At 33.6% G+C, this 27057-nt stretch overlaps 1 protein-coding gene across 3 annotated transcripts in view; it reads right to left on the reverse strand.

The window, feature by feature from the left end:
• The window catches only part of arid1b (AT-rich interaction domain 1B), a 269267-nt gene that overhangs the window by 240231 nt on the left and 1979 nt on the right, over nucleotides 1–27057 (reverse strand). The window lies entirely within an intron of this gene.

The following is a 27057-nucleotide window of genomic DNA, read 5'->3' on the forward strand; positions in this document are numbered from 1 at the left end:
GATTCAGTTTGACACCTCGGTGATAGATTTTTCGATGAGAAACTCTTACCAAAAAACGAGGGCTGGTTATTGATCGAAAAGTTTTCGATACTCGTACTGATACCTACACTTTGATACCGGTTACGATGCAAATTTCATTCGGCTTCGTCCTCCAGAGAAGATAAATATTCCCTTCAACCTTCAACATCCACCGCCTGCCCTTCGTCTTCCTCCTCCGACCTCCTCTTGTTCTTCACTTTCTTTCCCCGTTCAACTTTCCTCCGCCTTCATTACTGTCGCGATCCGATCATAGCATTAGCGTCACACGAGTCAAGATGCTTGTTTTACTCGTCACTTTATTTACTACTTTTGAAGGTTCAAAAAAAAAAATAGGTAGAAATTGACCTAATTTATCCACTATAACTTGTTAAAAGGGCAGAAAATCAACGTCTCTGAAAATGGAAAATAATGTGGGAAATCTTAAGTTTGACATCAGACGGACCGTGTGAACACCAATTTTTTTTGCCAAAATGTTTAAAATGTTGTTTTTTGAAGGCTCGAAAAAAAGGTAGAAATCGACCTAAAATAAATGAATGGCAGGAATGGTTTAATTGAATATTGTGCATCGTGTCAGGTCCAAATATGGATCAACGGATCCTCAGAATTCATAAAAGAAAATGGTGTTTTCTTGAAAATCATCTTAAAATCAACGTATTGTTCAAAGGAATTCCTTGAAAGACGTCAACTCTCTGGTGACTTGAACTGAGTGACTTGGTGGTAAAAAACAATTTCCCGAAGGAGACCTCCTGAGGGATCAATAAAGTTTTACCTTACCTTACCTTACCTTAACTACATTTTTGGCACAGATTCAGTTCGACACCTCGGTGATAGATTTTTCGATGAGAAACTCTTACCAAAAAAACGAGGGCTGGTTATTGATCGAAAAGCTTTCGATACTCGTACTGATACCTACACTTTGATACCGGTTACGATGCAAATTTCATTCGGCTTCGTCCTCCAGAGAAGATAAATCTTCCCTTCAACCTTCAACATCCACCGCCTGCCCTTCGTCTTCCTCCTCCGACCTCCTCTTGTTCTTCACTTTCTTTCCCCGTTCAACTTTCCTCCGCCTTCATTACTGTCGCGATCCGATCTCCTCGCCGCACAATTAACATCGCTCCGGCATGTCGGGCTTGGTTTTCTTTTTTCTTTTTTTTTTATGAGCCACGAGGGTCCCCACGTCCTCCCCTCATCCCGGGGAGAACGCTGACGGATGAGCCCCCGGAGTTCACGGGCATAAACACGCCGCCTGTCACCGGCGCTGCCGGGCATGTTTTAAAACACGACGTGGTTCCTCCTCCACCCACTTCATTTTTTCCTCCTCCATCCCTTCCTTTCCGACGTTATTTCCAGAAACCAATGTCATCATCCCTGCCTCTCCGCGGGCGAAAACCGCGGTCTGCGATTTCTGTTTATTTAAATATTTGATATGTAAGCAGTCGTAAAATAAATGTCAGAAGGGCCGAGAGGGAGTGTGTGTGTGTGTCGGGGGGGAAACGAGCCCATTATGGGTAATGGTCTCCGATGCGTTACCCTCACACTGTACCGACGATTCCTGCGCGAAAAAAACGATCCGAGAGCGTGTGAATTCCTTCGCGATGGTGTGTGTTGTCACGAAAATGACACACTTGTTTGACTAGTGATACGGAAAGAGGGCCCTCCCATGCACAATTGACTTCTAATACATCGCATACTCCTCAAACCAGCCATTTACCAAGCGTTGCAATTTCAGGGGTCTTGAAAGCAGCACTTTGCTGGCACTTTACAAAAAAAAAGAAAAAAAAAAACACCTTTAAAAATCTCCTCGCTCTCTCGCCCTCTCTCTCTCTCTCTCTCTCTCTCCAATTCCCGTCTACATTCAGGCCACGACACAATTCTCACTCCATTATTGATCCCTGACGGGTCGTGTTTTTTTCAGGGGCGATGTGAAAGCGCCGCCTCCGTCCACAGGCACCCGCTCAAGTCTGAGGCGGCGGTGGTGGGTGTTTGATTGGAGCCGTTCGAATTAAAGAGCTTTAATTACAAGCCGGCGGAAGAACATGGAAGTAGGGCACGAAGGAAAAAGAGGAGGATGTCAATCATGCTGGTTTTCGGTGTTTATCTTGTTTTTCTCAACAACAAAAAAAACAAATCTTTGGGGTTTTTTTGGTTACATTTGCCAGAAGTATATGAAGTGGTTCCCGAACCGGATACCAGTTCGAGAGGGAATTTGATCCCTGGACGCACAGGAAGTAAAACGAAATAACAAATACTGTCTGAAAGCTTTTTGGCTTTTTCTCTGAACTAGCATTAACATGAAGTCTCAAAAAAGAAAGGTAGAAATCAACCTAATTTATCAACTAAAACTTATAAAAAAGGCAGAAAATCAACCTCTTTGAAAATGGAAAATAATGTGGGAAAACTTGAGTATGACATCAGACCGACGCAAAAAATTGTTGCCCAAATGTGTAAAATGTTGTTTTTTTAATGCTCAAAAAAAAGGTGGAAATCTAGCTATTTTATCCACCATAACTTGTTAAAAAGGCAGAAAATCAACGTCTCTGAAAATGGAAAATAATGTCGGAAAACTTAAGTAAGACATCAGACGGACCGTGTGAACGCAATTTTTTTTTGCCAAAATGTGTAAAATGTTGTTTTTTGAAGGCCCCAAAAGTAGGTAGAAATCGACCTAATTTATCCACTAAAACTTGTAAAAAAAAAAGGCAGAAAATCAACCTCTTTGAAAATGGAAAAGAATGTCGGAAAACTTAAGTATGACATCAGACGGACCGTGTGAACGCAATTTTTTTTTTGCCAAAATGTGTAATATGTTGTTTTTTGAAGGCTAAAAAAAAGGTAGAAATTTAAATAATTTATCCACTAAAACTTGTAAAAAGGCAGAATATCAACGTCTCTGAAAATGGAAAATAATGTGGGAAAACTTAAGTCTGACATAAGACGGACCGTGTGAACGCAATTTTTTTTGCCAAAAGGTGTAAAATGTTGTTTTTTGAAGGCTGAAAAAAAAAGGTAGAAATCGACCTAATTTATCCACTAAAACCATCTGTCCGTCTGATTCAGAGTTATGGTGAGATTTATTTTTTAATGCAGTTAGCATGTTTTTTTTTTGCCATTTCTGCAAATTTTGTTGAAACGTTGAACTGGCCTGTGTTGCAAAAGAGGTATGGAACCCATGAGCTAAACATCCTCACATTAGATTGCATCTCAAATTCATGTTTGTCAACTTGTGATGAATCGCAGGAATGGTTTAATTGAATATTGTGCATCGTGTCAGGACCAAATATGGATCAACAGATCGTCAGAATTCATAAAAGAAAATGGTGTTTTCTTGCAAATCATCTTAAAATCAACGTATTGTTCAAAGGAATTCCTTGAAAGATGTCAACTCTCTGGTGACTTGAACTACATTTTTGGCACAGATTCAGTTTGACACCTCGTTGATAGATTTTTCCATGACAAACTCTTACCAAAAAAACGAGGGCTGGTTATTGATCGAAAAGTTTTCGATACTCGTACTGATACCTACACTTTGATACCGGTTACGGAACGATGCGAATTTCATTCATCATAAGATTCATTCCAACAAAAAGAATGACAAGAATCTTGAGTTGAAATTGTCAGCGTTGGTTTTTAAGATGTCTTCTTACAGAAAAAGAAAAATATAATATAATATATATTATAATAAAATGATATATTAAAATTATAATATAATTTCCAGTGCAAAAGAACAAATCAATCTGATGTTTTTCTTAAGAAAAATCTACACTTTATCAACTTTTAGTTAGTATGGAAACTTGGCAACGACAGCATGTTTCGATACTGTATCGAACTATAAAAGAACCAAAGTTTCAGCTCCAACTAGAACTGCAGCAAAGATTAAAAGAGCTAGTACCGGCCGGTGCGACGACTCAAAGCGTGACACGGATTCTAAACATCTCGAAATCTTGTGTAACTCAACTCCCGATCCTTCAACTGGCTTCCAGTATCCGTTTGTATTTGCTGAGTTGGCATCCTAGAGCTCTCCATCGACATCAGGAAGTCTTCAGATCTTCCTCCACCAGCTAAAAAACCATAAAAAGTCGTGGACTCAAACAGGAGCAGAAACAGGACCTGGCACCTGAACAACCTTGCGTTCGTCCTTGATTCCGCACGTCAGCAGAAATAAACCCTTTAATTAAAAAACTCAAAAAAAAAGTTCATTAGCGCCGAAGGTTTATCGCCGTGGCATTTCAGGGACTTTTATTCTCAGACCTTTGCCTAACAAGCTCCCCGAGCTCAGCAAAGGCCTCGGAAAAGAGGGGGAGTGACATCACATCAAGGGATCAGGAGTCAAACGGAGGACGCTGCCGGCTGTTGACCCCTTGACCTCTGCGAGCCTCAAAGATGCAGGATTCCCTCTTGAGTTCCCCCCCCCCGCCCCCCCTGCCCCCCCACATCTGTCTGCACACAGGAATGTCTGGATGGGTGAAAAAACTCTCCGTCTGGTTCTAGCAAACACTCCCGACTGCTCTGACGAGACGGCGTGGAGAAGGAATACTAAACATCTCCGGCAGGTCGAGGAGCGTTAATCCGTCCTCCATGTTGTTCTTGAGAGTTTGGATCAAAGTCAATGACATCCGTTCTCGGGACGGTTTACCATCAACGCAAATTAAAATGAAGCAGGAAGACGATTTTCTACTTACAAAAAATATTTGATGTACTTTAAATGTATTTATTTTTTTATTTCATATTTTAGAATTCTGAAATCATAAAGCATTTGAGTTGATATTTATGTTTTTTTTCCTGTATTTCAGCAGCTAAAAAGCTAATGTTAAATGAGATTTGTTTACTTACAAATCGATCATCCGATACATTGATTAAGATATATTTTATGTTTGGAAATTCTTTCTTTTCCATTTTATTTTTAGCAATTTTTTTTTTTTTTTTAATTTAGTAACAAAATCAATAATAGTTCTTTATCTTTACAGTTTATATATGTATGTATATATATATATATATATATATATTTTTTTTTTTTTCTTCTTCTTCTTTCTGAATGATTGCTTTTGAAATTAAATTTAAAAAAAATAAAAATAAAGCTGCTGAAATACAGGAAATAAACATCAATATCAAATCAAATGCTCTATGATTTCAGAATTCTAAAATATATATATATATACATATATAAACTTTAAAAATTAATAACTATTATTGATTTTATTACAAGATATTTTAATTTATCTTAATAACTTTCAAAGTATTCCCTCAACTTATAATTTTGATAAATCATTTGAAAAGTACAATGTTACCAATTAATTTATTTAAGAATATGTTTTTCTTTTTATTTGTAACATTTTTTTACTACTACTTTTTACTGTTTTTTTCCAAGATTTATTTTATCTTCATCATTTAATTTAAAATGTAATCAACTCATGATTATCAAAATTGTTTTCATGTTTTATTTTATTTAACATTTTTATTAAGAGCAATCTCTAATGTAAAACAAGATGATGATGATTTCAAAGACATCTTATTTTATAATCTGTTATATTGTACTGTATCTTATGTACTTTAAATGTATTTATATTTGTATTTCATACTTTCGAAAAATTCGAAATTCATAAAGCAATTGTGTTGATTTTGTTTTCTGTATTTCAGCATATTTTTATAATTCCTCCAGAAAAGCTCATGTTAAAATGAGAATAGTTGTTTCTTTGTTTTGTTATTTACAAACCTATCATTTACAAATCTATCATTTACAAATCTATCATTTACAAATCTATCATTTACAAATCTATCATTTACAAATCTATCATTTACAAACCTATCATTTACAAACCTATCATTTACAAATCTATCATTTACAAATCTATCATTTACAAATCTATCATTTACAAATCTATCATTTACAAATCTATCATTAACAAATCTATCATTTACAAATCTATCATTTACAAATCTATCATTTACAAATCTATCATTTACAAATCTATCATTTACAAACCTATCATTTACAAACCTATCATTTACAAATCTATCATTTACAAATCTATCATTTACAAACCTATCATTTACAAATCTATCATTTACAAATCTGTCATTTACAAATCTATCATTTACAAATCTATCATTTACAAACCTATCATTTACAAACCTATCATTTACAAATCTATCATTTACAAATCTATCATTTACAAATCTATCATTTACAAACCTATCATTTACAAACCTATCATTTACAAACCTATCATTTACAAATCTATCATTTACAAATCTATCATTTACAAATCTATCATTTACAAATCTATCATTTACAAACCTATCATTTACAAACCTATCATTTACAAATCTATCATTTACAAATCTATCATTTACAAATCTATCATTTACAAACCTATCATTTACAAATCTATCATTTACAAACCTATCATTTACAAATCTATCATTTACAAACCTATCATTTACAAATCTATCATTTACAAACCTATCATTTACAAACCTATCATTTACAAATCTATCATTTACAAATCTATCATTTACAAACCTATCATTTACAAATCTATCATTTACAAACCTATCATTTACAAATCTATCATTTACAAATCTATAATTTACAAATCTATCATTTACAAATCTATCATTTACAAATCTATCATTTACAAATCTATCATTTACAAATCTATCATTTACAAACCTATCATTTACAAATCTATCATTTACAAACCTATCATTTACAAATCTATCATTTACAAATTTATCATTTACAAATCTGTCATTTACAAATCTGTCATTTACAAATCTATCATTTACAAATCTATCATTTACAAACCTATCATTTACAAATCTATCATTTACAAATCTATCATTTACAAACCTATCATTTACAAATCTATCATTTACAAACCTGTAATTTACAAATCTATCATTTACAAATCTATCATTTACAAACCTATCATTTACAAATCTATCATTTACAAATTTATCATTTACAAATCTGTCATTTACAAATCTGTCATTTACAAATCTATCATTTACAAATCTATCATTTACAAACCTATCATTTACAAATCTATCATTTACAAATCTATCATTTACAAACCTATCATTTACAAATCTATCATTTACAAACCTGTAATTTACAAATCTATCATTTACAAATCTATCATTTACAAACCTATCATTTACAAACCTATCATTTACAAATCTATCATTTACAAATCTATCATTTACAAATCTATCATTTACAAACCTATCATTTACAAATCTATCATTTACAAATCTATCATTTACAAACCTATCATTTACAAATCTGTCATTTACAAATCTATCATTTACAAACCTATCATTTACAAACCTATAATTTACAAATCTATCATTTACAAATCTATCATTTACAAATCTATCATTTACAAACCTATCATTTACAAATCTATCATTTACAAATCTATCATTTACAAACATATCATTTACAAATCTATCATTTACAAACCTATCATTTACAAATCTATCATTTACAAACCTATCATTTACAAATCTATCATTTACAAATTTATCATTTACAAATCTGTCATTTACAAATCTGTCATTTACAAATCTATCATTTACAAATCTATCATTTACAAACCTATCATTTACAAACCTATCATTTACAAATCTATCATTTACAAACCTATCATTTACAAATCTATCATTTACAAATCTATCATTTACAAACCTATCATTTACAAATCTATCATTTACAAATCTGTCATTTACAAATCTATCATTTACAAATCTATCATTTACAAACCTATCATTTACAAACCTATCATTTACAAATCTATCATTTACAAATCTATCATTTACAAATCTATCATTTACAAACCTATCATTTACAAACCTATCATTTACAAACCTATCATTTACAAATCTATCATTTACAAATCTATCATTTACAAATCTATCATTTACAAATCTATCATTTACAAACCTATCATTTACAAACCTATCATTTACAAATCTATCATTTACAAATCTATCATTTACAAATCTATCATTTACAAACCTATCATTTACAAATCTATCATTTACAAACCTATCATTTACAAATCTATCATTTACAAACCTATCATTTACAAATCTATCATTTACAAACCTATCATTTACAAACCTATCATTTACAAATCTATCATTTACAAATCTATCATTTACAAACCTATCATTTACAAATCTATCATTTACAAACCTATCATTTACAAATCTATCATTTACAAATCTATAATTTACAAATCTATCATTTACAAATCTATCATTTACAAATCTATCATTTACAAATCTATCATTTACAAATCTATCATTTACAAACCTATCATTTACAAATCTATCATTTACAAACCTATCATTTACAAATCTATCATTTACAAACCTATCATTTACAAATCTATCATTTACAAATCTGTCATTTACAAATCTATCATTTACAAATCTATCATTTACAAATCTATCATTTACAAACCTATCATTTACAAATCTATCATTTACAAACCTGTAATTTACAAATCTATCATTTACAAATCTATCATTTACAAACCTATCATTTACAAATCTATCATTTACAAATTTATCATTTACAAATCTGTCATTTACAAATCTGTCATTTACAAATCTATCATTTACAAATCTATCATTTACAAACCTATCATTTACAAATCTATCATTTACAAATCTATCATTTACAAACCTATCATTTACAAATCTATCATTTACAAACCTGTAATTTACAAATCTATCATTTACAAATCTATCATTTACAAATCTATCATTTACAAATCTATCATTTACAAATCTATCATTTACAAACCTATCATTTACAAATCTATCATTTACAAACCTATCATTTACAAATCTATCATTTACAAATCTGTCATTTACAAATCTATCATTTACAAATCTATCATTTACAAATCTATCATTTACAAACCTATCATTTACAAATCTATCATTTACAAACCTGTAATTTACAAATCTATCATTTACAAATCTATCATTTACAAACCTATCATTTACAAATCTATCATTTACAAATTTATCATTTACAAATCTGTCATTTACAAATCTGTCATTTACAAATCTATCATTTACAAATCTATCATTTACAAACCTATCATTTACAAATCTATCATTTACAAATCTATCATTTACAAACCTATCATTTACAAATCTATCATTTACAAACCTGTAATTTACAAATCTATCATTTACAAATCTATCATTTACAAACCTATCATTTACAAACCTATCATTTACAAATCTATCATTTACAAATCTATCATTTACAAATCTATCATTTACAAACCTATCATTTACAAATCTATCATTTACAAATCTATCATTTACAAACCTATCATTTACAAATCTGTCATTTACAAATCTATCATTTACAAACCTATCATTTACAAACCTATAATTTACAAATCTATCATTTACAAATCTATCATTTACAAATCTATCATTTACAAACCTATCATTTACAAATCTATCATTTACAAATCTATCATTTACAAACATATCATTTACAAATCTATCATTTACAAACCTATCATTTACAAATCTATCATTTACAAACCTATCATTTACAAATCTATCATTTACAAATTTATCATTTACAAATCTGTCATTTACAAATCTGTCATTTACAAATCTATCATTTACAAATCTATCATTTACAAACCTATCATTTACAAATCTATCATTTACAAATCTATCATTTACAAACCTATCATTTACAAATCTATCATTTACAAACCTATAATTTACAAATCTATCATTTACAAATCTATCATTTACAAACCTATCATTTACAAACCTATCATTTACAAACCTATCATTTACAAATCTATCATTTACAAACCTATAATTTACAAATCTATCATTTACAAATCTATCATTTACAAACCTATCATTTACAAACCTATCATTTACAAATCTATCATTTACAAATCTATCATTTACAAATCTATCATTTACAAACCTATCATTTACAAATCTATCATTTACAAACCTATCATTTACAAATCTATCATTTACAAATCTATAATTTACAAATCTATCATTTACAAATCTATCATTTACAAATCTATCATTTACAAATCTATCATTTACAAATCTATCATTTACAAACCTATCATTTACAAATCTATCATTTACAAACCTATCATTTACAAATCTATCATTTACAAATTTATCATTTACAAATCTGTCATTTACAAATCTGTCATTTACAAATCTATCATTTACAAATCTATCATTTACAAACCTATCATTTACAAATCTATCATTTACAAATCTATCATTTACAAACCTATCATTTACAAATCTATCATTTACAAACCTATAATTTACAAATCTATCATTTACAAATCTATCATTTACAAACCTATCATTTACAAACCTATCATTTACAAATCTATCATTTACAAATCTATCATTTACAAATCTATCATTTACAAACCTATCATTTACAAATCTATCATTTACAAATCTATCATTTACAAATCTGTCATTTACAAACCTATCATTTACAAATCTATCATTTACAAACCTATCATTTACAAATCTATCATTTACAAATTTATCATTTACAAATCTGTCATTTACAAATCTGTCATTTACAAATCTATCATTTACAAATCTATCATTTACAAACCTATCATTTACAAATCTATCATTTACAAATCTATCATTTACAAACCTATCATTTACAAATCTATAATTTACAAACCTATAATTTACAAATCTATCATTTACAAATCTATCATTTACAAACCTATCATTTACAAACCTATCATTTACAAATCTATCATTTACAAATCTATCATTTACAAATCTATCATTTACAAACCTATCATTTACAAATCTATCATTTACAAATCTATCATTTACAAACCTATCATTTACAAATCTGTCATTTACAAATCTATCATTTACAAACCTATCATTTACAAACCTATAATTTACAAATCTATCATTTACAAATCTATCATTTACAAATCTATCATTTACAAATCTATCATTTACAAATCTATCATTTACAAATCTATCATTTACAAACCTATCATTTACAAACCTATCATTTACAAATCTATCATTTACAAATCTATCATTTACAAATCTATCATTTACAAACCTATCATTTACAAATCTATCATTTACAAATCTATCATTTACAAATCTATCATTTACAAATCTATCATTTACAAACCTATCATTTACAAATCTATCATTTACAAACCTATCATTTACAAATCTATCATTTACAAACCTATCATTTACAAATCTATCATTTACAAACCTATCATTTACAAATCTATCATTTACAAACCTATCATTTACAAATCTATCATTTACAAATCTGTCATTTACAAACCTATCATTTACAAATCTATCATTTACAAATCTATCATTTACAAACCTATCATTTACAAATCTATCATTTACAAATCTATCATTTACAAACCTATCATTTACAAATCTATCATTTACAAATCTATCATTTACAAATCTATCATTTACAAATCTATCATTTACAAACCTATCATTTACAAATCTATCATTTACAAATCTATCATTTACAAATCTATCATTTACAAATCTATCATTTACAAATCTATCATTTACAAATCTATCATTTACAAATCTATCATTTACAAATCTATCATTTACAAACCTATCATTTACAAATCTATCATTTACAAATCTGTCATTTACAAATCTATCATTTACAAATCTATCATTTACAAATCTGTCATTTACAAATCTATCATTTACAAATCTATCATTTACAAATCTATCATTTACAAATCTATCATTTACAAACCTATCATTTACAAATCTATCATTTACAAATCTATCATTTACAAATCTGTCATTTACAAATCCATCATCCGAGTAATTGCTTAAGATATATTTTATTAATTGTATTATTTATTTTCTATTTCACTTTAAGCAAAAAACGTTTTTTTAACCACAGAACCAATATTATTCAGAGAAAATATACTAATAAATAAACACAAATATATATATATACATATACACATTTTAAAGTTAATAACTATTTTACATTGTTACAATCTTATCTTCTCTTCTAGTTATCTTAAAGTATTTCCTAAACTAATATACATTTTTAAAAGTATTTTACAATCACAATTTTACCCATTTATTTATTCAGGAATCTATGATCATTCAATTTAATAATTGAACCATTTTATTCTATTCCAAAAAAATATATATATATATATATATTTTCCAAAATGTATTTCGTCTTTATCATTGTATTTAAAATGTACTTAACTCAATCTTTCTCTGCCGAAAAAAAAAAACTTAATGCATTTTCATTTTTAAATTAAACATTTTTATTTAGAGCGATCTCTAATGTAAAACAAGATGTTGTTATGGATTGACTTTATTGATTATTGATATTGATTATAAGTAAGTAAGTAAGTCATTTTTATTTATATTGCGCTTTTCCAGACCAGGGTCACAAAGTGCTTAAACAATCAAAACAATATTCAATAAAGTATATACTTTAAAGGTCAAGATAAAACTGATAACACAACACTAATTTTGTTGTCTGATAATGGCTCTAGAATATTGTCAAAGTTTGTTAAAAAAAAATATGAAATACACAAGCAGTACTCGGACCTCATCATCATCATCATCATCATTATCAGCACACATTCAAACTGACAATCTTTACCTCAAACCCCGGAACCTCCGACCCTCCCTCTGACCCTCCCTCGCCCCGGGTCGCGCTGCCCTCCGGCTCGGGCCGAACCCTCCCCACTGTTAATTACCACTAATTGGCCCGACTCGTTTCTCCCCCCTTCCATAATGGACCCATTCATCTCCACTGCTTAATGAGTAGGCGCTGGAGTCGCCAGCACAAGGTCACCCACCAGCAGCGTCCAAAAAAAAAAAGAGCCAGACTTGGAAATAATTGGAGAGAAGAGCAGCGACGGAGAGTTGGAGAGGCTGTTTACTCTCGGGGAGGAAAAAAAAACAACAAAAAAGAAAAAAACCTGAGACGGAGAAAGTGAGTCGACGCTCGGACGCGACTCTGCTGTTTGTGGAATGTGTAGGAAGTTGAAATATGTCCGAAGTCTGCCATGTCAAACCGCAAGAAGTTCCCCGATCCTGGATGGATCCCTAATTGAAATACTGGGAAAAGAAAACAAACTATGAAGAGGTGCAAGACAGGAAAGTACATTTACTATCCACCATTGAGAGGCTCGTAAATGTATAAGTAAGTAGGTAAGTAAGTAGGTAAGTAAGTAAGTGAATAAGTACGTAAGTACGTAAGTACGTAAGTAAGTACGTAAGTAAGTAAGTAAATAAGTACGTAAGTAAGTACGTAAGTAAGTAAGTAAGTACGTAAGTAAGTGAATAAGTACGTAAGTAAGTAAGTAAATAAGTACGTAAGTACGTAAGTGAATAAGTACGTAAGTACGTAAGTGAATAAGTACGTAAGTACGTAATTAAGTATGTAATTAAGTACGTAAGTAAGTAAGTAAATAAGTACGTACGTAAGTAAATAAGTACGTACGTAAGTAAATAAGTACGTATGTAAGCAAATAAGTACGTACGTAAGTAAATAAGTACGTAAGTAAGTGAGTGAGTGAGTGAGTGAGTATGTAAGTATGTAAGTATGTAAGTATGTAAGTATGTAAGTAAGTGAGTGAGTAAGTGAGTGAGTAAGTAAGTGAGTGAGTAAGTGAGTGAGTAAGTAAGTGAGTGAGTTAGTATGTAAGTAAGTGAGTGAGTAAGTGAGTGAGTAAGTAAGTGAGTGAGTAAGTGAGTGAGTAAGTAAGTGAGTGAGTTAGTATGTAAGTAAGTGAGTAAGTAAGTGAGTGAGTAAGTAAGTGAGTAAGTAAGTGAGTGAGTAAGTAAGTGAGTAAGTAAGTGAGTGAGTAAGTAAGTGAGTAAGTAAGTAAGTGAGTAAGTAAGTAAGTGAGTGAGTTAGTAAGTGAGTAAGTAAGTGAGTAAGTAAGTAAGTAAGTAAGTAAGTAAGTGAGTGAGTGAGTGAGTGAGTGAGTGAGTGAGTGAGTGAGTGAGTAAGTAAGTACGTAAGTTAGTAACATTTATAGAGCGCTTTTCTAGCCCAGGGTCACAAAGCGCTTATACAGTTAAAACAATACTCAATAAATATATGCTGAAAAGGCCAAGATACCATCGAGACAAACACAGGAGTCTCGAAGGAGAATCAAGGAACATGTGAAAATGTGACAATGTGAGTTCTCCTACTTGAGCAGGTCAGAATTCTCACTACAGAGTTCTGTATCAACTGCAGGCGAGACAGATCCTTCTTGTTAGGACGCGAAAACAAACTGTTGCAATAGTCCGGACGAGAAGAAACAAACGCATGAGGTGAACTCAACGTCCAATCACACGCAACGAATTAAAATATATAGCTATTGAGATTCGACCACACGGTAGCTCTATTGGAAGGGCTGTTAAAACTCGTTTTTTCATGATGACTTAAAATATGAATCTACGACTTGGCGACCAGGTCAGGTACTGCGTCAAGATGGTCCACGAGAAACTTTAACTTTTTAAAAATTAAGCAGTTAAGCATCTTTAGACAATGTCACAACTTTTTAATGATGTCGAAGCCACTTTTTAAATCAACGCTTGACACAACAACCTCGGATACTTTGCCATTATAATTAGCAGCTAAGAGTAATTTTTTGGAATTCCAGATACAACAAGGGGCCAATCCCATTGACCCCCTTAACCCCTCAACCCTCAATCTAAACGCCCTAAAAATTGACACCCCTTAAAATCCAAATCCGCGAAATTACGAAATGTGCAACACTTTTTTTTGCCGTGATCGTGGGATTTAGGCATATTTTGAAGGTTTTCAGCAGCCAGACGTAGAAATGTAAACCAGAGTTTTTCGACACTTCTGGATCAAATACAAGTATGTAGAAAATACTACCAACTACTGATGGTCTGATGAAGCTTCATGAAACAGTGTCATGTTGTTTAGAGGTCAGTAGGGGGCGCCATCAGTTCAAATATGATGTGATTGTTCATTAGAACAGCTGTTAAAAACAACTCAAAATAGTCGCCATCTAGTGGACGCTGAAAATAATGACGCCGCTTCATGAAGCTTCATTAAACCATCACTACTACGAACCCATTTTGTTGTAAGTAAGTAAGTAATTTGTATTTATATAGCGCTTTTCCAGACCAGGGTCACAAAGCGCTTAAACAATCAGAACAATATTCAATAAAGTATATACTTTAAAGGTCAAGATAATACCGAGAACAACACAGGAGTTCCAGAAAAATCAAGGAAGCTTATCTAGTGGAGCCAAGGTCACATTAGTATCATTAACGCGGTAATATTGCATCAATTCATTAGTGATATTGTCTTTAAACAAACGTTGACTTATTTATGTTTGTTTGACCTGTTAAGTCTATATTGGATTTTCACAAGATCAGGCCCTGTTTGCAAATAAACATTTAAAATAAACAATTGTTTAATTACAATAATAACATTTTTAAAGCGACACTTTTTTTGGTGAAAATGATGATGTCATAGTCCCGTCTTCTTCTATGTTTCAAGTAGTAAAGCAGCAAATACACGCCTGGCATGTAAGTAAGTAAGTAATATTTATTTATATAGCGCTTTTCATGCGTACAACATCATCTTTAATGTGTTTATGTGGACGGCGTACTTCAAAAAACCAATCAGGGTCTTGACCCGACACATTATTTAATCCAGTTTTTACTTTTCCAGTAAAAATAGAATAGAATAGAATACGTTTATTCATCCTTAGAGGGGAAACACACTTTTACAACAGCAGCAGCAGGACAATGAAGATAAAGTGCATGGAAAAAAAAAAAAAAGAAATAGTAAAAGAGATAATAAAATTAAATTAAAATAAAACGATCTTAAAAATATACAAATTATTTACAGTATTAGAAAATTAGCACTATTAACAGAATAAAATAAAGTAAAATTAAAAAAAAGTAAAGTAAAGTAAAGTAAAGTAAAGTAAAGTAAAGTAAAGTAAAGTAAAGTAAAGTAAAGTAAAGTAAAGTAAAGTAAAGTAAAATTAAATTAAATTAAATTAAATTAAATTAAATTAAAATAAAATAAAATAAAATAAAATAAAATAAAATTAAATTAAAATAAAATAAAATAAAATTAAATTAAATTAAATTAAATTAAATTAAATTAAAATAAAATAAAATAAAATAAAATAAAATAAAATAAAATAAAGTAAAAAAGCAGAATCGCACACAAGTCTCCACGCGTGTACGTCGGCCATGACAGACGTGTATGGATTATGTAAACGTGGTATTCCACGGAGCCCTCTGGCAGGAGCCTGACATTACAGTAACCTTTGCATGTTCGTCCGACGGTAACTATGGATGTCGGTTCAATAAGAAGATCCTGGTGCGAGTTGCAATTAATCGTCGATGCCGAAGCCCCCGTGGGATCGATGTGGAACAGTGAATTAACAAGAGTAACCGCCCACACACGCTTAAAAAAACAAAAAGTTTCTTTTCTCAAGTATTCAATTTGGTTAAGAGTTTGTTTGAAACTATTCTCCCAAAGTCTTGTGCCTCAGTGTCTCCGACTTGATTGAGTTAGAAAATAGAAGTTTCCAGAGAAGGATTTCATTGTGTTCTCTTGGTGTAATCTCTCCATCTGCTCGGCTGAACACTGCGCCCCCCCCCCCCCCGAACATATTAAAACACACAAATTTAATTTACTAAAACAAAATCGAGATAGTCATCATGTCTGCATCAGACTTCTTAGTAGACTCTGTCATTATTGAACTTACTGATAAAGTAAATACACCAGTAGCCTGAAGAATTTGTATGCGTGGACTTCCTTGCTTGATATTTATTTCACTCCAAGTATATATTTTATTTCTGGTTATCTTTCTGGTTGTCTTTTGTCAGACGTACATAATATATAAGTAAGTAAGTAAGTAATTTTTATTTGCATAGCGCTATTCCAGACCAGGGTCACAAAGCCCTTGAACAATTAAAAACAATACTCAATAAAGTATATACTTTAAAGGTCAAGATAAAACTGATAACAGGAGTTCCAGAAAATCAAGAAAAAGCCTGAACAAATACAAACTTCTTAAGATGTTTCTTAAAGGAGTCAGTAGATCCATCAAGCATATATATATATATATATATATATATATATACAACACAAAAACTAAAAAATACATATTATTGAAATATAAACCATAAAAACTATGATCAAAATTTTAAAAAAAAATCAAGCTAATCAAAATGTATATATATTTAATATATATATATACATTTTGAAAAAAAATCAAGCTAATCAAAATGTATACAGTATATATATATATATATATATATATATATATACATACATTTTGATTAGCTTGATTTTTTTTTTTTAATTTGTATCATAGTTTTTATGGTTTATATTTCAATAATATGTATTTTTTTCGTTTTTGTGTTGTAATTACACTTCCAGCCACTAGATGGCATCGGTCTTTACGTCCTTCTCATATAAAGGAACAATTAAAATCCAGCAAGATCCCGGATGTTACTAAGGACGAGAGGATACAGTCGACTCCAACAGCAGGTGTTTGTCTACACTTGATTGTTTATCGTGGTCCTCGTTTTTCGAATCCATATCAGTTTACATGAGTTTATATCAGAGCTGGTTGTTTATACATACGGTATCGTGTTATTTGTAAGTTACCGAGTTCCCAGTTTGGATTTCCAAAAGTCTATATTGGACTTCCTAAATCTGACATGTTATAATGACAGACCAGGATACTTTATGGACCCACGGTCTGTTATAAACATTACCATTTCACCAAAGAATGTAAACAACATTTTCTTTTAAATGATAGAAATAAATCTTTTTTTTTTTTTAAATGTCAATCAAGTGAAGTGATGCTGACTAGTTCTCAATTTTAGGTTGAACTTGTTAGTAGGTTATTTATATTTTTACCTCATGGCCCCGCATTTGTTTTCAGACCTTTGAGCTAATCTATGGGATGTGTCTTATTTATTTGCTAACCTGGTCTATTACTACTTCTGAGTTTACGTCTAAATCTGACTTGGTAAGTAGGTCTAACTAGTTTCAGTTTAAGTTAAAATCCAACTCCATTAAAGGGCAACTTATGTAAAAATCCAACTTATAAAGTTATTACTCCGCAGTCTGTAATGTCGACGAACGAGAGGTTACGAGAGCGGATACATAGTACTTAGCTCCTCCTCCGGCCAGCTGTAATCACGCCCCGCTTTGTTTATACAACAAGTCCCTTGGAGGTGAAGACCTGACGCTTGATCAATCACAGCAGAGTGGGTGTGGTTATGATAAACAAGATGTCATCTCCAGAAAAAGTGGGCGGGGCTTAAGCCCATTTTCTAAAGTAAAATATTTCAATGAAGTTTTATACAAACAGACACATACTGATGATACAATAAAGTCCAAGATTTGTTTAAGACACACTTGAATTTACTTATTATTATCATCATGGTTGAAAAAGAGCTGAGCCAAACCCCTACATTTCGGATAAGGGTCACCGATAGAGAATCCACCCCGTGACGCAGGCGAAACACCGCCTGGGAGATAAGGTGAGGGAAGTAGGTCACCCGTGAGAAGCCGACTAAAGACGATCCAAACATACGCTCCACTGTGTCTTAAAAAGACACTGTAAAAGTGAAACCTCGGCGCCCCCTGCGTGTCCAGGAATGATTATTTGTTGACGGAGGCGCTCCGACGACGAGCAGATGAATGAACTACACGGGGCCGCCATCGGCGTCATTCATCACCGGCGCTGGATGTAAACACCACTTGACAACATAATAACGTCTGATAGCGGGGAAGTAGCCACGGAATAAAATCTAAAAGCACCTGCCGTCGGGCGCCATGATTAGCATATTTAACACCCCATCGAACACGGACACTTCATCACCAACGTTGTCTTCGGAGAAATCTGTCCGTTATTCCCGTAGTTTAACTTGAATATAAATCTAGGAGGGGGGGGGGGGGGGTTCGCTCTCGTCTTCGTGCAAACCATGACTTTACTGCCGCCACCGCCGCTCTCTCTCTCTCTCTCTCTCTCTCTCTCTCTCTCTCGCTCGCTCGTCTACCCACCAGAGCTGAGATAAAACCATCACACTCATCTGTCACTCAAAGCATCTCGACACTTCAGTTTCCAGACTTTGCTCTCGAGACACGCGTGTGAGTGTTTGGGTTGAGCTGATCCTAATCAGAGTCGACACGGTGGGACCTCGGTTAGAAGAAAAAAAAAAAAAGAAAAGAAAAAAAAAAGTCGGCACTAGGTGCTGTTTTGTTTCGCGGGAGAAGCAGAGAGCGACGAAAATAGAAAAGAAAACAGACGCCACACAGTTTCTCTTAATCACGTTTGACTCGGAATCTCACAAAGGCTCGTTTCTGTGTGTTTGTGCTGTCAAATAACAACTCCACTGTTTTTAGTTGTTTTTTTTTTTGTCCTTCCATCGTTTTTCTCACCCAATAGAATATTTGTTGTGATGCCAAACATGGTCTTATATTTAAAACGTGTTTTGTCATCTTTTGTCATACCTCGCCCGTAGTCAAAGACGCTGAAACGAGGGTTTTGTATCGTAAAGATTATGGTGACATATTGTGATACTGTAGTAACAAGGATATTTTTGTAGTATTGTCGAGTATTTGACTCTGGTGTTGCAGAATTTACAGACCGCATGACTCTTGACTTAACTGCTTTCATTTGTTTTGAAACCAAAATAAATGTTCAAAAAAACAAGACTTTAAAGCTGCTGGAGTTGACTGTATCCCCTCGTCCTCAGTCATTGCAGAATTTACAGACCACATGACTCTTGGCGAAGTAATAACTAATTTCATTTTTTTTTTTTAAACTAAATAAATGTTCAAACATCAGATTTTAAAGCTGCTGGAGTCGACTGTATCCTCTCGTCCTCAGTCATTGCAGAATTTACAGACCACATGACTCTTGGGGAAGTAATAACTAATTAAAAAAACAACTAAATAAATGTTCAAACATCAGGTTTAAAAGCAGCTGGAGTCGACTGTATCCCCTCGTCCTCAGTCATCGACCGGGTGTATGTAATGACTGCTGAAGTCTAGTGGCTGGACGATTAATTCCAACCGAAAACAATTTTAAAACGGCATTAATATAGAAATGTTTATTGTAAATAATAATTAAAAAATATATATATTTTATTCAAACACTTAATTAATCTGTAAACCATGAAGAAACTACGGTAAAACATAATAAGATATTATTTAAAAGCCAAAAGAAACCCCCAAGAAATACAGTTCTGTCGAATATTCCAGTATAGTACAGCACACTGAAAAAAATATTGCGACAAATCGCCAAATCAATATTTTCTAACACTCCTTAGTTATTTTTTTGTCGATTTTCTTTGCTGAGTCAGCATTTCCTGAGATACAGCTCTGAAGATTCTAAACACTTTTATTGCAGACAAAGGAGGGAAGTAAACGACGAAAGTATAACCACATATTTTTGGGGATAAAGTGCTGTATTTATTGGGAGTAAAACTCCAACATTAATTACGTACAAGTTACACTTAACACATTATTTTAGTGAATATTTGACACAGTTAAATAAGAGTATAAACAGTAATTATATATGTATAAATTCAAGTTCGATGCGGTCGTCTTACTCTTACTCGCTTTTTCTGAAAAATACGGTGTCATGTTTCAACTGGATAGATATAGTCTTTTGCTGTGGAGTTTGTGTCAGATTTGACATATTGCTTGTTTCAGAAATAGTTTAACCGAATCCAATTCGTCTCACTTCCTGCCCAAAAGTTCCACTTTGCTCGGAAAAGTCAGAAATAGAAGCATATTTCCAGCAAAGAAATCTCATTGACTGGCATTGTAAGCAAATATCAACGCTTTCACTTTCTGTGGGAAAAAAAACTCTTCCTATTTCAACTCTTAAATGTTGCCTTGGTTACTTTCTACAGCGTTTCCTGACATTTATATAAATTCATGGCTTGTCAAGTGGATCAAAAGTCAGCCAAACATTGTCAGAAAATTGTCTTTTGTTAAAAAAAAACAGTTGATAAATCCAAAAGAAAAAGAGAAGTGGTATAAAATAAATATTTGCTCATCTTTGTTGTAAGTAATAGTTATTTTATTTATCTGTATGTGTTACAGCCGCTCCAAATACCCGCTTTCCAACAAATCTAATAATTCATTTTCACCAATTCAGAGTAAACCTTGACCTAAATTCTTCCATTTTTCTGGACAATCGAAGTAGAAAAGGCGCCGGACGAGGAGAGGCAGGAAGTACAATAGCCCTCAGATCTGTGTGCACGGTGTATAAATATTCGATAGGATGTGCTGCCTGTCTAAATACCTCTGAATTGACTGCCGCTCCCTTGAGAGCCTCGCCGGCTACCGAGAGCCTTTCGCGACGGAGGTAGATAAAAGACATGGAAAACACTGACAGAACAAAAGAGGAATGAAGAGACAGCTGGGAAATTTAAAGCCATCTGTAAAGAAGGCCATCTGCTTTATAGGATACTCTGAAGTGACAACGTTCCTTTTTTTTTTACAAACACACACAGAAAATAAATCCACAGAGGGGGGCTCAGCCGCCTCTCCCTTCCTCCGACGGAGAGGGTGAGGAAGGAAGGAAGGAAGGAAGGGGGGAGTCGGTTCGCTCCACGTGGCTAATTTGCATAAGCGAAGGTCACGGTGGTTGAAGCTAGTTTAGGGGCCCTCGTGAACGATCTTGTGATCACAGAGAAGGAAGCCGTTTTTTTTTTTTTTTTACAGTTCAGATTCAGGCCGACTTCCCCTTTTTTGACTCACCCGGAGAAACTCCCAGTATTGCAACACACCGGACTCAGATAAGGAAGGAATCACTGACTTAACACGCTATTATTCAGATAGTCTGGGCGTAGAACAGAAGCCTTTTTGACAAACCGTTTACCACTCGATTCTTCCCTTATCAGTCCATTCAGTCGCCGTTTTTTCGTCGTCGTACATACCGTCCATCGCTACGGGCCAGTAGGTGTTTACTGTATCTGGAATTAGGTCAGTGCACATAGCTCGGCAAGACCTCTGCCACACCATAAAAAAAACCTTTATTTTTACCCCTTTAAGAGGGTTACTAAGGAAAGAAGTACGTTGAGAAGGTTGACAAACCTTCAGAAAAGGGTAAGAGTCATTGGAAAGTGTAGAATAAATGGGCTTTTAGGGTGACAACTGTCCTCAGTATCAACTAGGAGGCAACTGGCATATGGGTTATAAGGAGAAGGGAAACTACAGTTTAATGGACTGAACAATGGTTAATCGGGTGAACATACAAAACGGGATGTCTCACTAGTGGGGTGTTCCGGGCACGGACTAGGGACACGCTAGAACACGGGTGGTTTATTTGTTCCGCAAAAATGCCATAGTGGGTAGATTGATCGGTTGAAACATTAACCTGTACCGCCCCCGGTAGAAAGTCTCTTGGTCCTTCTAGCTCACGTAGAATCTTTCTCGGAAGTCCAAATTCCCCACCAGTGTCTAAGCCAGGGGTTGGGCAATTCCGGTCCTCAAGGGCCGCAATGGTTGCCCAACCAATCAGGAGGACACCCTTTTGACCAATCAGGTGTCTTAGAATTTCCAATCTGTTTATTGACAGTCGGATGTTGCTGAAAGGGTCGGAACAAATACCTGCACCAACTGAGGCCCTTGAGGACACGGAATTGCCCACCCTTGGTCCAATCAATTCCATCATACGGAAGATAGGATGCAACCAAAACAGATTTCATCATCAGCAATTTTAAAACCTTAGACGGACAACAACAGATGTCTACGACCCCTGGGGGGAGTTCGACGAGTGCATTGTGGGCAAAAATACAAACTAGTTAATCATAACTCATTTACCATTTTTTTTAAATTGAATTAATTGGCGTTTAGTATGAAGTGCGTGCAGACGTCGGATAACCTCGGCCCTGCCAATTACCTACGGAGGCCGTTTCATCCAACAAAAGATAAAAAACGCTGAGGCAGGTTCTTATCAGACTTTACAGGACAAATTAGAATTTTTTTCGCTCCGCCGTCGCTAATCAGCGCCGGGGCCTGGTCGGAAGCTGATGTAAACAAAAAACCTGCGTAAACAAACAACTGACAGGAGAGCGGAAAGGATGGAGAAAAAAAAGGACGTCCCAAGTGCTGACAACGTAGCTTTAGCTCGCCTCAAAAGTCAAATACAAAAACAAGTTTCCCGAAAACGTAGGGAGGTAAGCACCTGTTAGGACCTCTCTGGGCCTCGCCCGGCGTCGGTTCCGCCGACCATAAATTAAAACCCCCGGCAGTCAGGGAACCATCATCACGGCGCGAAAAAAAAAAAAAAAGCTCGCCCGAGATAGCCGCATAATGCAATGTGACATTGATGCATCGCTCCCATTATAAAGTCTTTGTTCGTATCACACTAATAATTCATAAGAGAGAAATGTAAACAGTATGCACTGGAGAGCGGCCGCGGATCATTTCAAGGTAAACACAGAACCAAGAAAAGGGATCACGTCTCGTCTTTGAAGCGCAGAAGTAGCCGGGCTTTGATTCCCTCTGAAAAACACTACAGTCGAAAAAAAAAAAAAGAAACATCAGAGCGATCAATTAGTGGGAAACCACGTTCGGGTTTCTCTTTATAGGTCAGATCTCCACTTCGCTTCTCGAACAATTATCCAAACAATATTTATAACGCACAAGTCTCTCATTAGCTACCAATTACTCGTATTGTTCCATGTGTGTTTGACTTGGGTGTTTATTAGCCGGCAACAGAGAGCGTCTAATAATACACACCAGATTACACATAAAAACCAATCTCTCATTAACTATTGCATGAATCCTTCTGTTGTGTTTGTCAGCGGCTCAAAGACAACAGAGCTAACGCTAAGTTGGCTACGATGTGTTGAAGCTGGAAACGGTTCAATCGTAATGACGATAACGTTGAAACAAAAAGTAACTTATGAGACGCTGTGAGTAAATTACAAAGTCAGAAAAATGTGATTCAATAAAGGTTTAAAAAACGTAGCTTGCATTTAGCATGAGCTTAGCAATGCATAGCATTTAGCATGATCTTAGCACTGCATGAGTTTAGCACATTTAGCATTAGCTTATGCCCCTATGTTTTGAAGATAATTTGAGATTCGTATTTTAGACAAAAAACACAAATGCGGTCTTTTGGTAAACTAAAAATGTATATATACTCAGGAGCAATAAAAAACTATATACGATTCTAATATATTTAAATAATAATAGTAATATAGATAGTAATAATACTGGATAGTAATAACATAGGGAAGAAATATGTTAAAATATAAGTTAAAGTGCTTATCAAACACACCAAATTAAACTGTTTATCACTTAAAACAGAAACTAATTAAAGAATTCAAATTGGAAAAGACATTTAATCTTAAGAATATCTTTGCTGTATTTTTTAGACACAGCATCGTTTTAGTTCTCAACTCAAAAGCATGAACATTAAATGGACGATAAATTAAAAAATAACATGTAATTGTTCAAAACGATGCTGTGTAAAGAAGTTACCACAAACTTTTCATTGACCTCTCTAGGAAATCCAGAGCTAGCAAAGCCGTAGTAGCCATGCTAATTGCTAACGCTAGGCCATAGAAAATAGTTTTAAAAACGTTTTTAGCTCGACAACAAACCTGTTTTTATACTTAATTCCATATATATTATGAACATAATTGTTAAATTACAGCAAATACAGAACATTTAGCGATTGGGAAAATAGAAAGTTAAGATTATTAACCATTTAAAAATATATGCTTAGATGTGTTTTGGTCAAATATTAGCTCTTGTAAAAAAAAATTGCTTTCTACTTCAGACACAGGTGAGTTCACTGACCACAGCTTCAGACTGAAAACACCGAGTTCACTGGCAGCATTTCGGGATATTTTCCGGTGAATAAAAAGAAAATCTCAGATAAGAAAAAAAGACGAGAAGATTGAGAAACAAGGTCGGGAATTGAGCAGCGTATATTGTTCCATTTTCCTATCAAATAGGCCAGAGTCGTTTAAGAAAAATCTGGGACGCTGTGGGGTTGTTTTTTTTCGGTGACACACACCTCTCAATACAGTATATATAGAACATTCGGCGTCGTGCCTGATGTGTGGAGCTGAATGGCGAGAGCCGGGGTAAAGGGAAGGAAGGTATAAATGAGGTGCACTCGTTTCCCTCACAGCTTGCTCCTGAGGAGAAGGCGGTGGGGAGGGAAATTGAATTTGAAAGAAGGGGGGGAAACTGTGCCAACAGGTGACACAGGCATGCTTCCACCGGAAAAAAAAAAAAAAAACGCTGAAGTGAAGCAGTCATATCACGGCGCCAATTTGGAGGCGGCATTATGCTCTACATTGCTCGGGCTTTCGCACGCTGCCTGTCAGCGCGCCGGAGAAAAGTGCTGCCGCTCCAAATATGAATTAAACATGGAGGGGCTTTTGTTGCGTGAATATATTGCTGCTGGAATGTTGGTGGAGTTAAAAAAATAAAAAAATACTAAAAAAAAAAAGATGCACACCTCATTATGGAAAATAAAGAGAATGAACATCTACGCTGCGAGAGCCTGATAAATATAAAGTCTACATCACAACACAAACTACCTTTGATTGAAACAATGTAGGCTAATGAAGTGCTTTTTGTTCGCCATGTAGGAACTACCTTGCCCCCCAGTTGTCCAGATGTGCCAGCCAGTGGTGCGCATAATTCAGCACATCGTGCACATCGTTGTAGCACCTTTGGGATGGAAGTCGTCTTTTTTTTTTTTGTGGTACACTTAATATCCGGGCACTTTAAAAAACACTCTGTTCAAGAGCAGCTGTCAGTAGAGTGTAACAACTTCTTTATTTATTGTCTGTTAGTAGAAGCTAGTGCGGATATTTATCCTCCATTTCATGAATTTATCTTTATGATAAAGATCTGAGATGATATTAATGATGATTAAAATAACGTTTAAAATTGACTAGCATTGCATCATGGGGTTTTACAATTAAATATGTATATTACCATCACATGGTTTTTGCACGTTTCATCAAACACACCATGTTTGAGTGATTTATCTTGTTAACAATATATTTGTTATAATAAAAAATAACTTATATTTATGTATATTTTTTAGTTTTCATGTCACTGATACTTAATTATACCTAATCGTGTCGAATTTATTTCTCATTTAGAGAATATTGCTTTTATATGGAATGAAAATCTAATACTAGCATCTAGCATGATAGCTTCTATCCTTAATCAAAAGTATTAAACTTTGACTTGACTTAGACTTTAATAGACATTTTAAAAACAGATCAAATTAAATTAATCCAGTTTGAATGCGTTCAAAACAAATAAAGACCCTGGTAACTAGTACGGTTGGATTTAGTTTAGTTGCATTGATGTTAGCTTGGATGCTAAAAACATGCCATGCTAACCCTTTTTTGTCAGCCATTCTCTTAACCTTTTTTTCTGAAATTAGGTTCAATTTAAGTTATTTTTAATAATTATTTTATGTTAAAATAGAGGTTAAAAAATGTTTTGTGTATATGATGAATGTAAATTTGTATTTATTTGTTGTTTTTAACATACTAGCAAAACTGTTAGCAGAAGGATGGTTCTGGTGTATTTTAAAAAACAGCCTGAAATGTGTTTTTTGAAAATAAAAGATTAGCTCGAATAATAGTCTGAAGTGTTGTCGAAACGAAGCCGGGGAATAAAAGCAGCTTTTCAAACTCGTCTGACCTCAGAGGTCCTTAACCATTTGTTGACTGTAGCGAAAGCGAAGCTAATTATTCACATCATTCCCAACATTTTCCCTGACAGAACCTCACTTTTATTTTTAACCATCCCATCGTCTCCCTCGCCTTTTGTCATCCCTTTGCTTTCGCACCGAAGCGGTTTTTTTGGCAAGTTGGTGTAAAAAATAATAATCAGTCGACTAACCCTTCGCACTACTTTGGTTCAGAGGGGAGCTGCCAAGTCAGGAGTAT

Source organism: Callionymus lyra, chromosome 18 (genome assembly GCF_982586985.1).
Source record: "Callionymus lyra chromosome 18, fCalLyr1.hap1.1, whole genome shotgun sequence".
NCBI classification, from domain to species: domain Eukaryota; kingdom Metazoa; phylum Chordata; class Actinopteri; order Syngnathiformes; family Callionymidae; genus Callionymus; species Callionymus lyra.